General features: G+C 36.2%; 1 long non-coding RNA gene across 1 annotated transcript; it reads right to left on the reverse strand.

The window, feature by feature from the left end:
• Positions 1 to 2,459: 2,459 nt before the first annotated feature.
• On the reverse strand, positions 2,460 to 12,851 carry LOC125267163. Its single transcript, XR_007184627.1, has 3 exons — positions 10,798 to 12,851; positions 3,237 to 3,332; positions 2,460 to 2,953 (listed from the first exon to the last, which is right to left on the reverse strand). It is a non-coding gene; the product is annotated as an uncharacterized LOC125267163 (long non-coding RNA).
• Between the last annotated feature and the right edge of the window lie 2,782 nt (positions 12,852 to 15,633).

Raw genomic sequence — 15,633 nt, forward strand, 5'->3', positions numbered from 1 at the left:
AGACCACTGTCTGTAACACAGAGAAAAGTTTTAATAATATGTGAAATCTATTCAATAATTCAGTTATAATGCAGGAAAAGCTCACAGAATTGAAGAAGTGACACTCTAAAACATCAAAAGTGTGATTTAGACACACCCACTCACACACAAGCGCACACACACACACTTACACACACACACACACACACCCCCTATAGACCACTGTCTGTAACACAGAGAAAAGTTTTAATAATATGTGAAATCTATTCAATAATTCAGTTATAATGCAGGAAAAGCTCACAGCATTGAAGAAGTGACACTCTAAAACATCAAGAGTGGAATAAACACACCCACTCTCATGCACACACACACACAACACACACACACGATATTCCTTTGGTACAATATAAAATAATAAAAAAATCTTAATTTTGAATATTTAAAAAACTGTAGCTTCATCAAAATGGGTTGAAACTTGGTGACTTTTATGTCAATTGGTGTGCGAACACAGAAAAAAAAAATAAGGGCATGATTGGAAAAGTCTAAGTGGTCGTAAAAAATGACCGACCATAGGAAATCAATAGGAAATTGCCAAAAACACAAAAATTCAAAGAATTTTGGTGTGTACAATCTACAAATCGGCCACAATTCTGAAAAAAAGTACACAGCTGTAAAGGGATGACACTTTAAAACATCAAGAGTGTGATTTAGACACACCCACTCACACACAAGCGCACACACACACACTTACACACATCATACCCACTATACACAGACACACATGAAATGTGCACATGGAAATACAGGCTTGTTCCTTTGCATGGTTCTGAGAATTTTTTATTTTATTTTTTGCACGTGGCATTTTTTTATGAATTCTAAATAAAAAAATGGGTAACAAAATGCTTCTTTGTGTTCTCTTTCTAACACAATGTTTAGGTTTGACTGTAATCATAAATCAAACAATAACACTTTGATTCAATATTTCTTACAAAAATTAAAACTTGATAAGAAATAGTCTTTGAGATTGTCTTAATATATATTCATATCCTCAACCTAAAAAAATGAGGAAAATATGTCCAGGGATTCACTTGGGATTCACATTTCTTTCAGTACAGCTCTATGAAGACATCTAGTGTTCACAGGGCATTAATGCACATAATTGCTATATGCTGCCAGCAGGGGGCGCTAAAAAAATGTAAAAAAAAAAAATAATTAAAAAAGCCAAGACTCTGGTGTAAACTAAAGTAGAGCAGTATTTAAAAAATAGTGAAAAAATATTAGGAAAAAAAATTTTTGTATTATTTTCAATGGGAAAAATTGATCATAATTATTGCATAAATATAAATTAATATCATGAAATTCTCTCAAAATACAAAATAAAAAAGTAAAAATATTATTGAACAAAAATAAATTACATTGGTTTTGCTGAGGGATAAAAAAATTAAATTTTAGGGCTCCGGTCACTTTTGACCGCGAAGAACACCAGTGTGATTCCTGAATGTGGAGCACCTGAGGGTTAAAGAATATAATAGAATACCATTATTTTAAATTGTAATAATATTTCACAGTATTGCTGTTTATGATGAGCTGAGACATTATTACAGAGGGTTTTTTTCACAGCCTACCTTACTGAAAGGCCTCATTATTATGCAAGTCATTTCAGGTCATTATTATGTGATTCTTTTGTCTTCTCAGGTGTAAATGACCCATTATTCATGATGATTCACGCCTCCACCATACTGTGTTTCTTGACAAAAAGTGTCTTACAAAAACTAAATCAATATATTGTTTTATATGAAGGAGTAGGCAGCAAAATTTTTACATAATTCTGAAGCAAAAACTCTAGTCTACAACCTCCAATACCCAGAAGTCTTGTGAACAGATTTAATATACTTTTTTTGGCCTTATTTCAGTGACTTAAGTTGTTTTGTTTTTTTCAATAACCACGCATAAACATTATTCCTTCAAAAATACAAACATGTACATACATGTTCCTCACATATTATGGTAGCCTATTTTGTGCTGAATACAGTGTAATGACACTTTTTTCATTTATATGTTTATGAACAACTGAAAAAAGCACAAATGTCAGGGCATGTCAAAACTTATCCAAGCCCCAAATCAGCCCTCAGACTCCAGAGGGTTAATGATGCCCCAAAATAGGCAGTTAAAAAAAATGAATAAAAAAAAAAAATCTATGGGGTATTTTGAGCTGAAACTTCACAGACACATTCAGGAGACACCTTAGATTTATATTACATCTTTTAAAAAGAAGTTCTATGGCATCTTTAAGGATAAATATAACTATAATAATAAGAAAATAATAATATTTTTATTTTACGGAAAACTTGTAAGAGAAGCTGCGGGGGTTACCTGTTAACGTGCAAGCAGTTGTGTACTTTAGGAAGCCTCCGGAGCTCAACTATGGTAATGGGCGTTTCGTTTCCGACAGGTGCTGTAAGTGCTGAAAAACACTGTTTATTTCATTTGTATCTGTGTTTTACTGTATTTGTCCTATTGTTTGTAATTTCCACTTTTGTTCTTATTTTTAATAAAGATAAAGTACAATAACAAAAATAATCATCCACCCTAGTTTGAGGTGTTTTTGTTTACCTGGATGTTCTTGATGTTTTTTATTTGATATAAATATATATTACCAACCTCAAAAGAGTTAGTCGTAATTGAATTGTTTTTGTTTGTTTGATTGTTTACATCAGGGGCTTCCCAACTGTTGCTAGAGCATCCCCAGCGCTGCATAAATTCATCAGCTGATTAATACAGTACTGCATGACATGAGCTGGGTATGTCCAATAAGAGAGAATACATTTTTATTCAGTGCTCTGCTGGGAGGCTCCAGGAACAGTTTGCACTGGTAGCCCTGGTTTACACAGATGTTAAAATGACACTTACTTTTTATGTAATGCTATGGTAAAACACTGCTTTTCACTTTCAGAAGTTTTATGGATGCTTTCTTCTGCCAAAAAGAATGTGAAACATGTATTTTGGTTATATCATTTTCAGTTTTTAAATATATTTAAATTAACTGAAATTGATTTTACACACTTAAAGTATTATCCTATCCTATGTTTTTTTATGATCTCCTCTATGAAACATATGCAGAGGGGCACATGTGTGAAGAAGAAAATTTAAAGCTGTTTTTGCAAGTTATCATAGAGCTGTTTATAGGGGAAAAAATGCAGGCTTTCACACACTTTTTGAGCAGAAAAAAACCTCACCTTGAAACCTGAAAACCTCACCTTTTTATTCAGTTTCAGCCACGTTGTATAGCCTTTACTGTCCACATACTGCAGGCCAAAAAACCAGACCTCACGCAGACCCACCGTCTTCACCACCTGCAGAATGACCACAAACAAGTGAATCTTATTCAACAACATAAATCTGAAAGAGCTTTGCAAATGAATTGCACAATGTAAGCAGCATTTTTTAAATAAACTAGTATTAGTTTTATGTGATATTAAATTGGTGATGTGAATTATGAAATTTCAATAGTATCAACAATTTTGATATCATAACCTTATTTAAAGCAAAAATAACTATATTGTGATATACACCGGTCAGGCACAACATTATGACCACCTTCATAATATTGTGTTGGTCCCCCTTTTGCTGCTAAAACAGCCCTGACCCATTGAGGCATGGATTCCATTAGACCCCTGAGGGTGTGCTGTGGTATCTGACACCAAGATGTTAGCAGCATATCCTTGAAGTCCTGTAAGTTTCAAGGTGGGGCCTCTGTGGATCGAACTTGTTTGTTCAGCACATCCCACAGATGCTCGATTGCATTGAGATCTGGGGAATTTGGTGGCCAAGTCAACACCTCAAACTCATTGTTGTGTTCCTCAAACCATTCCTGAACCAAGGTTTCCCAGCTGAACATTGCCCAAAGCATCACACTGGCTCCGTCAGCTTGCCTTTTTCCCATAGTGCATCCTGGTGCCATGTGTTCCCCAGGTAAGTGACGCACACGCACCCGGCCATCCACGTGATGTAAAAGAAAAAATGACTCATCAGGCCACCTTCTTCCATTGCTCGTGGTCCAGTTCTGATGCTCACGTGCCCACCGTTGGAGCTTTCAGTGGTGGACAGGGGTCAGCATGGACTCGTCTGCAGCTATGCAGCATATGCAACAAACTGCGATGCACTGTGTATTCTGACATTTTTTTAATCAGAAGCAGCATTAACTTCAGCATTAACTGCTCGTCTGTTGGATCGGACCACACAGGCCAGCCTTCGCTCCCCCCATGCATCAATGAGCCTTGGCTGCCCATGACCCTGTCACCGGTTCACCACTGTTCCTTCCTTGGACCACTTTTGACAGATGCTGACCACTGCAGACCGGAACACCTCACAAGAGCTGCATTGGAGATGCTCTGACCCAGTCGTCTAGCCATCACAATTTGGCCCTTGTCAAACTTGCTCAAATCCTTACACTTGTCCATTTTTCCTGATTCTAACATATCAACTTTGAGGACAACATGTTCACTTGCTGCCTAATATACATCACTCACTAACAGGTGCTGTGATGAAGAAATAATCAGTGTTATTCACCTGTCAGTGGTCATAATGTTATGCCTGATCGGTGTATATTGTTATTGTGAAATAAAATTGCTCATATCTCAGTATAAGATTTTGGCCATATTGCCTACCCCTAATCCAGATTCAGTACATATACATACTCGTTCTTCCAAGGGTGACATGCCCTTTATTTCGTTTTCACTTTCTGGCATATTAAGGCATACATAAGGCATATTCTGAGTTTTGTGCTGGTTTGTAGCATTAAAATAAACATTGTAATTATTTCCCTTCCTTATAAATAACAAATATAATTCAGGGTAGTGAGATCACTGTCCACCCCATGACATCAAAAACTGTCCAAAAATAATGTTGTTTGTTTGTACTTGATTTGTGGCATTAAAAACAAAAACAAAAACAAAACAAAACAAACAAACCTGTAACTCCTGTAACCCCATCCTAATATAACGAGAGAGAAAAAAAAACCTCCACCCCATGTCGTCTAAATCATTCCCAAATGGTGCCATTCTTTGTGCTCGATTTGTGGTGTTTCAAGAAACTAAAATAAATCATTTTTAAATATGTTGGGTAGGCAATTTGTTTTCTAAATACTTTTTCTTATACTGGTTGAAACTCTGTTCACATCCTGATAGCAATCAATAATAGAAGTGGTATGAATATTAAAACGCACATATCTTCTGTGTAAGTCTCAAGACCAAAAAATGTCCAATCATTGCATTCGTACTGAATAAGAATAGCAGTACTTGTGGGGGAAAAGTGGGACGGAAAGCCTCACCTTTTTAGTGTCTACATACTGCAGGCCAAAAAGAAAGACCTCACATAGGCTATGCAGAGTTGTAGACAGACAGCCAACCGAGTGCCAAAAGCGAGCAGTTCCTCCTGAACCAAAACAACGAGCTTATGCTGTGTTCACACGACGTCGTAACCGTATTTACAAGATGGCAACCCATGACGTTCTAACCAGAGTTGTTCATGTACTCGGATTTATGTGTTTCCATGTCAACACTATCAAACTAAATTAATCTGCAACAGCCAGGTGGTACAACTAAGAGCTCTGTATGTATGTTTAAAAAAAACACTAAAATTGGAACTGTTAACGCTTCTGCTTGTGTGATGAGAGATGCCACTTTGCGTTTAAGTGACAATCCCGGTTCCAATAATAGTTAATAATAATAATATAATAATAGTTATTATTATTATTATTCTGAGACTAAAATTTCAGACTCTAACTCCTCCTAGAGCTTTAAAGCTAGAACCACCAAACTCAGACTAGACTTCAGACTGTTCTGATTTAGGCTAAGAATTAAGGTGAAGAATTAAGTGTGAAACCATCAGAACCCTTTAGTCTCCAGTGCCATCATTTTCCAGAACTGCAACCTACCTGGAGTCTCCAGAAGTGCAAGGTGTCAGGATCTTAGAGACTAAGGTAAAGAATCCTAAAAAATGACCCCCACTTAATAAGAATCACAAGTTGAAGTGTTGTGAAATACATGAAGAATGTTTTTTTTTTTTTTTTTTTTTTTATAGGCTTTATAGACAGACAGATTGAGACTAACTCTTGAAAGACCAGCACCACATTCTCTTGTACCACTGTTTGAAGAATTTATCTTCCAGAATCTGGCAGTAAGTTTTGAGAGTTCATTTTTAGTCCATCTCCTACCCTGAAGTCTGTTTTGCAGAGATGGACTAAACATATTGGACTAAAAACTCCCCAAACCTCCTAAGCTTATACAAAAATAAACTAAGTCTCTGAGATCCTGACACCTTGCACTTCTGGAGACTCCAAGTAGGTTGCAGTTCTGGAAAATGGTGGCGCTGGAGACCAAAGGGTTCCTGATGGTTTCACACTTAATTCTTCACCGTAATTCTTTTGCAGTTAACTTGTCTTTTCTTTTCCACCTGTTTTTGTCTGACCCTGCTGACCAAATGAGCATTTCACTGTCCATGCCTTAACTGCAATTTCTAGTATTGCATTAGTATTGCATCCTTCTCATGGGAATTTAATCATTTTTTTATTTTTCAGTCTGAGTTAAATGTCTTTTTTGGCTCATTATATCTGTAAAAGAAAATGTACCTAATAATTATGCACACTGATTAAATACAAAATTAATAGTAGTTATTAAGAATACTGCGGTTTGGAATTGGTAAGATGTGCCTGGAATAAAAAATATGATCAGAAAATCAACGTGCCTAATAATTCTGCATGCACTGTGAAAAGGGAACTTCACATCATTCTGATGAAATAGACTTATCATTAGGGGTGTTCGATTCCAGGTTTTTTGGAGTCGACTCCAACTCCCGACCCCCACTGTAGGAGTCGATGGAATCGACTCCTCGACTCTATTTACTGTACATCAAAACAGGGTCATAAATAAGCCAAGATGGCAGTCCTTACACACTTAATTTATTTTTCCCCGACGCAAAACCTTAAAATCCCCTGATTAAAACAACACATGTTTAGCAAGACTGTCCAAATTTGTCCAATTTAGAGATGACTTGATGAGTAACTGCTAATTGCCGATACCTAATTTTACAGAGAGAAAAGTCACGAAAAACATCTGTGGTCGAATATTATGTCAAAATTAAATGAAACGAGAAAGCAGGGATTCTATAATGAATTCATCTAATTACAATGGTCGGGGGATGGTGCTAAACGCATGATCATTGTCTTAAAAGTGCTTAAACATGAGAGTTAAGATACAAAATTAATACAATACATAAAAAGGCATACAATGTACACTTAATAATGTGTTTATTGTTGATGTGAGTTTTTTATTATTTTTATGTATGGTTAGTTTAATGAACATGGTTAACTATGGAATAACTATCAAATCTATATTTATTGCTACCATTAATACTAAAGCTGACACGGAGGTATGTATAATTATAAACTAAAGTCACTATGATTATCTATTTCTAAAGTAAGCTACATAAATGTATGTGACAAAGTTTCTGCGACAGCTCTCTGACGCGATTCGTCAATGTCCAAATTCCTTGCTTCATTTAGTTCCTTGCTTAGTGCACTTATCCACAGACATTATGCACTTAATTGCAATGCATTATGTAGGTTATGGATTCAAGAATCAGTAAACAAGTGAGCGATTCCGGACACAGCAACAGAGTCGACACCGAGAGTCGATTCCTGTGCTGGAGTCGACCCCAACTTTGGGGCTATTCAGAGTCGAGGAATCGACTCTTTTGGAGTCGACTCCCCATCACTACTTATCATTCATGTGAGGAAGAATGATATTCGGAAAGAGTAGTCAGAACTACCTGAAAGGGATTTCAATTAACTTTTTAAAACACGTAGAAGACTGAAAGTTCAGCCGTTCATCAGTGGAACACTACCAGCAAGAGGAACAAGTAGGTTTTCATGGTTGCTTGGGCTTAATACATGGCTGCAAAAAAACCCCTGCAAGATAAAAGGGTTGAACTTCATTGACAACTTTGCGATCTTTTCTGGAGTCAGAGAAAACTGTTTAAGCAGTTCAAAATCAATACGTACAGCTGTCTGCTAGTTATTATACTTAAAGGTATATTTTAGGATTAAAATATCCAAAAACCACTAGAACAATGTTATATATTTTGTTGACTTGTGTACATACATTATACCAAATGCATCCAAGAATGTTTAAATCCAGAAAAATAAGCAATTCAAAACAGGCCCCCCATTCACTACCATTATAAAGCTTGGTATAGCCAGGATATTTTTAAATATATCTCAGATTGTGTTCGTCTGAAAGAAGATAGGCATACACCTGGGATGGCTTGAGGGTTAGTAAATCAAATGATAATTTTAATTTTTGGGTGGTTAATTTTTGGGCAAAATATCAGTGCTGGTACTACTTCACCTCAGTGCTGCATTTGACACTATTGATCACAACATACTTCTTGACAAGCTGGAAAACTGAGTCGGGCTTCCTGGGATGGTCCTAAAATGGTTCAGGTCATACTTGGAAGGAAGAGGTTATTATGTGAGTGTAGGTTACCATAAATGTGGACATCCATGACATGTAGAGTTCCTCAAGGCTCACTGAGCCAAATAATGAGAAAGAACCAAATTGCTTACCACAGCTATGCAGATGACACCCAGATCTACTTAGCCCTATCAACTAATGACTATAGCCTCATTGACTCCCTGTGCTAATGCACTGATGAAATTAACAATTGGATGTGCCAAAACTGTCTTCAGTTATACAAAGACAAAACTGAAGTCATTGCATTTGGAAACAAAGATGAAATTCTCAAGGTGAATGCATAATTTGTTGACGGCCGGAGGCGGCACAAAATGTGATGGAGGCAGCCGTTTCATAATTCTCTATACAAGAAATAACCCTGGCATTTATGTACAAGGTTCGCAACTTCATTAAAACAATATTTGAACTACATAACCTTAGATCTATTGCTCATTTCACAGATTCTCAAACCAGCATATCACAAAGAGCATTCTGGGTTCACTGAGCCACCCTGAGCGGACTGAGCAAGTGGAGCGGAATCTTCAGAAATCTCCACTCACATGCTCTGATTTGAGCACAAGATCTCTAAAAAGTCAGTAGTCTGAGTGGCCATATATGTTACAAAGATGAAAAATTGTATTTCTTTGTAGATAAAAAAACAACTTGAAAGCAGAAAAAACAGTAAAAGGTAAAAAGCATTAATTAAGAAAAGAGAATACTAATAAAGTATAATATGGCAAATGCATACATGTAAATAATAGGCGCAGACCAATAGCGGAACTAACTTTACCCTGCTGTAAAGTAACTTCCAATTTTTGTGAAAAATTTGACAACCTGTTTGTGTGGTTCAAAAGAGTAGCCCTGATTTTTTCCAAAAATCAAACATCTGCCTTGTAACCTATCTAAGCAATTGAGAACAATAGATGTGTTTACATGGAGCATTGTAATCGGTTTAAAAGTCCAACACAAAAAATGAAAATGTAATCCGTTTGAGAGGGGTGGGATAAACCTTTCTATAAACCGAACAAAATTAAAACTCTGCCATGTAAACGCGTTAAACAACCGATTACTTTGCTTCTACGTCATCACGTCAAAAGGCCAGGGGTCGTCAGAATGCACAATGGCGGCGGCAAAATTAAACTGGAGTAAAGCTGAAACACCACATTTATTAAATACACTGAAGAAACTCAGTGATTCATTACTGTGGACCTTCATCCACACACTTCTGCTTTTCGGAGGAGGGAGGGGTAGTATTGAGATGCTCCTTAGAGATGCACAGCCACCAAAAAGGTCAGCTTCCTGTGCCCATCTTTTCCTTATACCTTCCAGCAGTAATATGCTACAAATTTACGCTGTTGCTTGATTAAGAGCAACACTTTACATAAAAATAGCGTGCATAAGAAATAATGGAACTCCGTGTTGACAGGAATAAAACGCGGTAAATAGGACATAAGCTAATGTGCGCATGTCACAAAGTTATTCCGATTGAAAGCGCCGGCACATGTAAACACCATATCGGATTAGATAACGTCTCATATAAACAGTCCACCGAATCGTTCAATCGGAATGATTTTAATCAGAATGACAAAAAGGTGTACATGTAAACATGGCTAATGATAGTTCTGAAAGATGAAAAATAAAGACACATTTGAAATCAAAACATTTGTAAGAGAAACATAAAGCAAAGTCCTGGCTGATAAATCTTAGCCTGGTAATACCAGACTCTGCTACTTCACTTTGCTTCGTAGACAGAGTCTGGAATGGCATAATAGAGAAGTGTTTTCTCTCTCGCTAGGGGGCGCTTGTCTGAAGTTTAAAATCATTGGTTACCCGTAAGCCAATCAGATAGGTTTAGTTATGACGTATGTTATGCGCCTGTACAGCCGCATCGAAGCACAGACATCATGCATCGAACTCAAATCTATGATTGAACTTCCACTGTAAACCTGTTGTAAACACATGATGATGCGAGCGAAATACCGGAGTGAACATGGTATCCATGACAGAGCGAATTGCATCCCGTGTCTCGTTTCCCATTTCCGCGGTCGTTTCGGTTTTCGATTTATCTAACCTACAATGTAAAACTCGGCGCTTAGCATCTACGTCACGGCTCTCAGCCCGCCCTCTGTTCGTTGATTGGCCCGGCTGTTTCCAGACCGGTGGCAAACAGAAAGCTCTGACGCTGTATCAGACTGAGTACAGAAGCGAAATGAAATTGAGCGGAAGTAGGAAGTCTGACGTAGTCAGGCTAGATAAATCTGTATTATACTCAAAACAGTGGAATTTAAATTTAGACACCTAACGTTACCTGATCAAACAGCTGTTTGCCAGTGGTATTGGGTTGGATGGCAAATTCCAGCTCAGCATCCATGGTAGTCACACGCACATTAATCTGTAAAATAGAAATTTATATTAGATTGGCTGGTAGCCGTGCAATATTTTAGTGATAACAGCACTCCTACCTTTTCACTGTTTGTATCACTCTGCTTAAAGCGACTGTCATGGCGGCCGCGCAAATTCACCGTCATTTTTGCAAATATTACACTTGTTGTAGTTTCTGTTTCAAACGTTCACATAACATCTTTAGGTTATAGTAACATTAAAAAATTTGAATCCAGATTTTGATTTTCAAAGATTATAAAAACTGATTATTTTCTCCCCAAAATGCAATAAATCCATGACACTTTTTTTTTTCCTCCCCGAAATGCAATTAATCCATTGAATCAATATAAAAGTTATTTTTCATTTTGAAACTGTTGAAAATACACAAAGTAAGCTGACCCACATATGACAGCCTCTGAACTTGGTCAATACTAATCTTATATACAGGCACTGGACTAAAAATACATTCTGTCATTGCTCACAAAATGATTTCAACGGGTCATCTTGTTAATGTTATAAATTATGCCTCCGATTTACTCCAATTAAAGAGTATCTGGCGCCACCGCATGGTTAAAATAAAAACAACACATTTGCTGACTACATTGGAATTGACCGCAACTACCCAGGGGCGTCGCTATACTGCAAACATTCAAATAGTAATCATGTTATGTTTTTTTTGTTTGTTTGTTTCTATCAGATGTTTCTTAATCTTCTCACATAAATGATTAGATTTCGATGGCTTACATTTCTTATTCACCGCAGAAACCACCACATGTTAATCAATGCCGTCAAAATTATTCATTTTTCTGTTTTTGTTGATCACAAAGTACAGAGTAGATAAGGAAAACTAGGATGCCGGGTGTATTCAAAGTGCTGTGATTGGTTGAGCAGATGTATCGCATTCTGCAGAGAAGGGAGACTGGCGTTTGTTGCAGTTTGGAAATATAGGGAGAAAACATGACAGAATAACACGGCGGATTTTGAGTAAAATTAAGAATTGACTTTTCAACACTGACCAGATACAATACTGATTTTGGCAAGAACTCAAAGAAAAAAAAAAAAAGAAAAAAAAAAGGCATTTATAGTGTTTTGGAACCCAATTCTTCATTTAAACATAGCGCCTATTTTAAAGTTTGTTTAGACGTTTTCAGAGATGCGAGCTCCAGGCCATCAGCAGCCGTTCAGTGCTCGTGTACATGTCGAGATCAGCTTCATCTCGGCCAGTGCATCGGGATTTTCTGCTGTGTCTTACAGTAGTTAAACATGACATATAATTCATTTTGGGTACATAAAATGGGCAATCTTTGGTTTTATTAATCTATTACTTTTCTCAGAGCAAATCGAATTGTGCTATGTTAAATTTGATAATGTAATATTAAGGCTACATTTAACTTACATCCTCTATAGCATAGCATATTGCCATTTTTTTCCATACATCAGATCTTTATTTACCTTTGCATTGCAAAGAAGCAGAGATCTCCAAACTGCGTGCAACATTCACGATAGAGGTGTGGCGGATTTATGAGGTTTTTACTGACAGTTTGAGGATCCAATAGAGTTACTAGGTTTTGTCACAAGCTCTTTAAAATCCTTTTAATTCATTAAATATTTGTAAAACCCACATACAGGTGTAAAGAGTGACCAATAGCATTGATTTTTTTTATTTTTTTTATAAATTACAAAAAAAGGGCGTAATATGGATTGAGTGAAAGTTACATTAATACGCCATTAGATTGTGGCAAAACTTTACGAGTGAATGAGACTCATTCAATGAGTCAGTTGCAAGAGACGTTTAAATTGAAAGGAACTTCTGCAAAGGATGTTGTTTTAGCGCTATATGTTACGGAAAATTCCCTTTATCTGTAAAAAGGACAAATACAAAGATCGATTTCCTCAGCAGAGATTATTATATTGGATATAATATTATGGACATCGACCTGAAGAATGAATGTTATATCAGACACAGGTAATGATCGCTCTGCTCAGGCAATCTCTCTCTCTCTCTCTCTCTTATACTGCACAAAATACAATGAGTTTCAATGGAGGGACTCAACATTCCTTCGTTACTAATTCTAAAGTGACATTTTAGAATTAGTAACAGAGCCATGGTCAAACTGTCAGTCAACTTGAGATTTGAATTCGTGGCAGAAGGAAGTAGTTCTGCACAAAAGAGGGTTTTAAAGACACTCCATTGTTATGTCTTATGTATTTACACACTCGTGCCGTTGAACTGTTGTATAAACACATATTCACACTTATAGCCAGAGATGGGCACTCGAGTTAGAGACTCGGACTCGAGTCCCACTCGAGTCGCATTTTAACAGACTTCAGACTCGGACTCGGACTCGACCTGAAATGACTTCAGACTTGACTCGGCACAAAAGACTCTGAATATTTTTAAAACGACTCAAATCTTTTACCCTTACTGATATAATAAATAAAGAATTTGTCTTGTATTTAAATGGTTTTATAATATCTGTCACATATATTTCCTTAGGTGTCGTGGTAGATTGGACTCGTTATAGAATTTGATTACGTATGTCTGTGCGCGTAAACTCCGAAATGTCATAATAAGAGTCCCATGAAACATGACTGGAGCCACCGTGCCATATGTTCTTTCGTTTGGGTTTATTATCACGTCAGATCAGTTAGACACACAGAATGTGAGAAAACAATTAAAGATACCGGAACAACATCATCAAATTTTATGAGACATCACACAGCTAGCTATTATACTGTGGTGTAGCTGCATGGCTCATTTGAATTGCCAGCCTGTTAAAATATGAACAAAACAATCTAGACTTCAAACCTAGCACTATGTTTTATCAATCTTCGTATTATTTGCAGCTTTTCTATTTCTTAATGTGTGTCCATAAGAGAGAGAGATAGAAAGAGATGTTAATCCATTTATTACTTAAAGTTCATATTTTAACGTTTCACAATCAGCATGTGTAGAGTTTTCAATTGACATTCTTAAACATTCCGAAGTTTGATATTTTCTGATAATGACTGTAGTCACTAACAACAAAGCTGTATAACAAACTGCTGAATAACAAACCGTGACTCACTGGCGCCATCTTGTGTCCGTTTAGAGACTGTATTGAAAATGACTACTCGTGTTGCCAGGACACTGTTTTGTATATTGTAATTATAAAGCAACAAACTGGATGTACATTATCCCTTACATCATAGGACCTTAAATTTCAAATAAAATATATTATAGAAAGATCATATAATTTTGTCTATATAATACAACTTGGATAAAATATAGGATTTGATTATGAATTTTTTTTTTTTTTTTTTTAATGACTCGACACTCGACTCGGACTCGTGACAATAGACTCCAGACTTAACTCAGACTCCAGTGATAAAGACTTCAGACTTGACTCAGACTCCAGTGATAAAGACTTCAGACTTGACTCGGACTCCAGATAAGACTCGTGAACACTCTGCTTGTAGCCATGCGATATGGCTGTATATTAGCATGCTGTGATTACCTATGGCTGAACCACAGCCTTGGTGATATATGAGCAATATCACATAAGTAGCCGTGCAATATATCAGCACGTCTGTGATTCGGCTATAGTGTGTAAACAAATAATAAGAAAAAAAAACTGATTGTCTTTAAAAACCCTCTTTTGTGAGGAACTACTTCCTTCCGCCACAGATTCAAATCTCATGTTGACAGTTTAACAGTTGAGCCCAAGCCTCTGTTACTAATTAAGTTTGCTTAAAAAAGCCAATTTACTGTAATCCTATTTAAATTTATTAAGTTGGCTTGAAAAAGCCAACTTATTGATCTTCGTCTTAAGCTTATTATTAAGTTGGCTTGAAAAAGCCAACTTACTGTAATCCTATTTAAACTTATTATTAACCCATTTGTGCCCAAATTTTTCTGAATGGTTTCATGCATATAGTCCTGTTAATAGTGTCCTATGTGAACATGTTCTGCATTTATTTTTCCCAGGTTTTTGTTTTTTTTCTTAAAAAACGTGTTTGAATGTGTGGCAACTATAGTTGCCGGTGGGCAAATATGTTGTATGCACCCCTCAATGTAAAATTTGAATAGGAGGAGAACATTTATGCATCTAACTCAAAATAACTGCTTTCAACAGATCAACAGATGAATCAAAGTTGAAGAACATTCGATGTGAACACAAAAAAGCTGCATCTAGCTTATAATCTCTTGAATATGAAAACACAACAAACAACAAATCCGTTTGTTTTAAAGTGGTGGAACATAGTGCAGAACAAAGTCCAGCCATTAAGTTGCTCCAACAGAGCATTGTGAATTAAAATGTTAAATTACATTGTTCATTAGAAAAAATGACATCTATATGTGACCCTGGACCACAAACCCAGTCATAAGCTGCACGGGTATATTTGTAGCAATAGCAAACAATACATTGTATAGGTCAAAATTATTGATTTTTTTTCTTTAATGCCAAAAATCATTAGGATATTAAGTAAAGATCATGTTCAATTAAGATATTTTGTAAATTTTCTACTGTAAATATATAAAAAAATATTTTTGTAAATGGATATACATTGTTAAGGACTTCATTTGGTCAACTTTAAGGCATTTATCTCAATATTTCAATTTTTTTGCACCTTCAGATTCCAGATTTTCAAAAAGTTGTATCTCGGCAAAATGTCCTATCATAACAAACCATACATCAATGGAAAGCTTATATATATTCACCTTTCAGATGATGTATAAATCTTAATTTCAAAAAATTGACCCTTATGAATGGTTTTGTAG

Source organism: Megalobrama amblycephala, linkage group LG4, assembly GCF_018812025.1.
Source record: "Megalobrama amblycephala isolate DHTTF-2021 linkage group LG4, ASM1881202v1, whole genome shotgun sequence".
Classification (NCBI taxonomy): Eukaryota; Metazoa; Chordata; class Actinopteri; order Cypriniformes; family Xenocyprididae; genus Megalobrama; species Megalobrama amblycephala.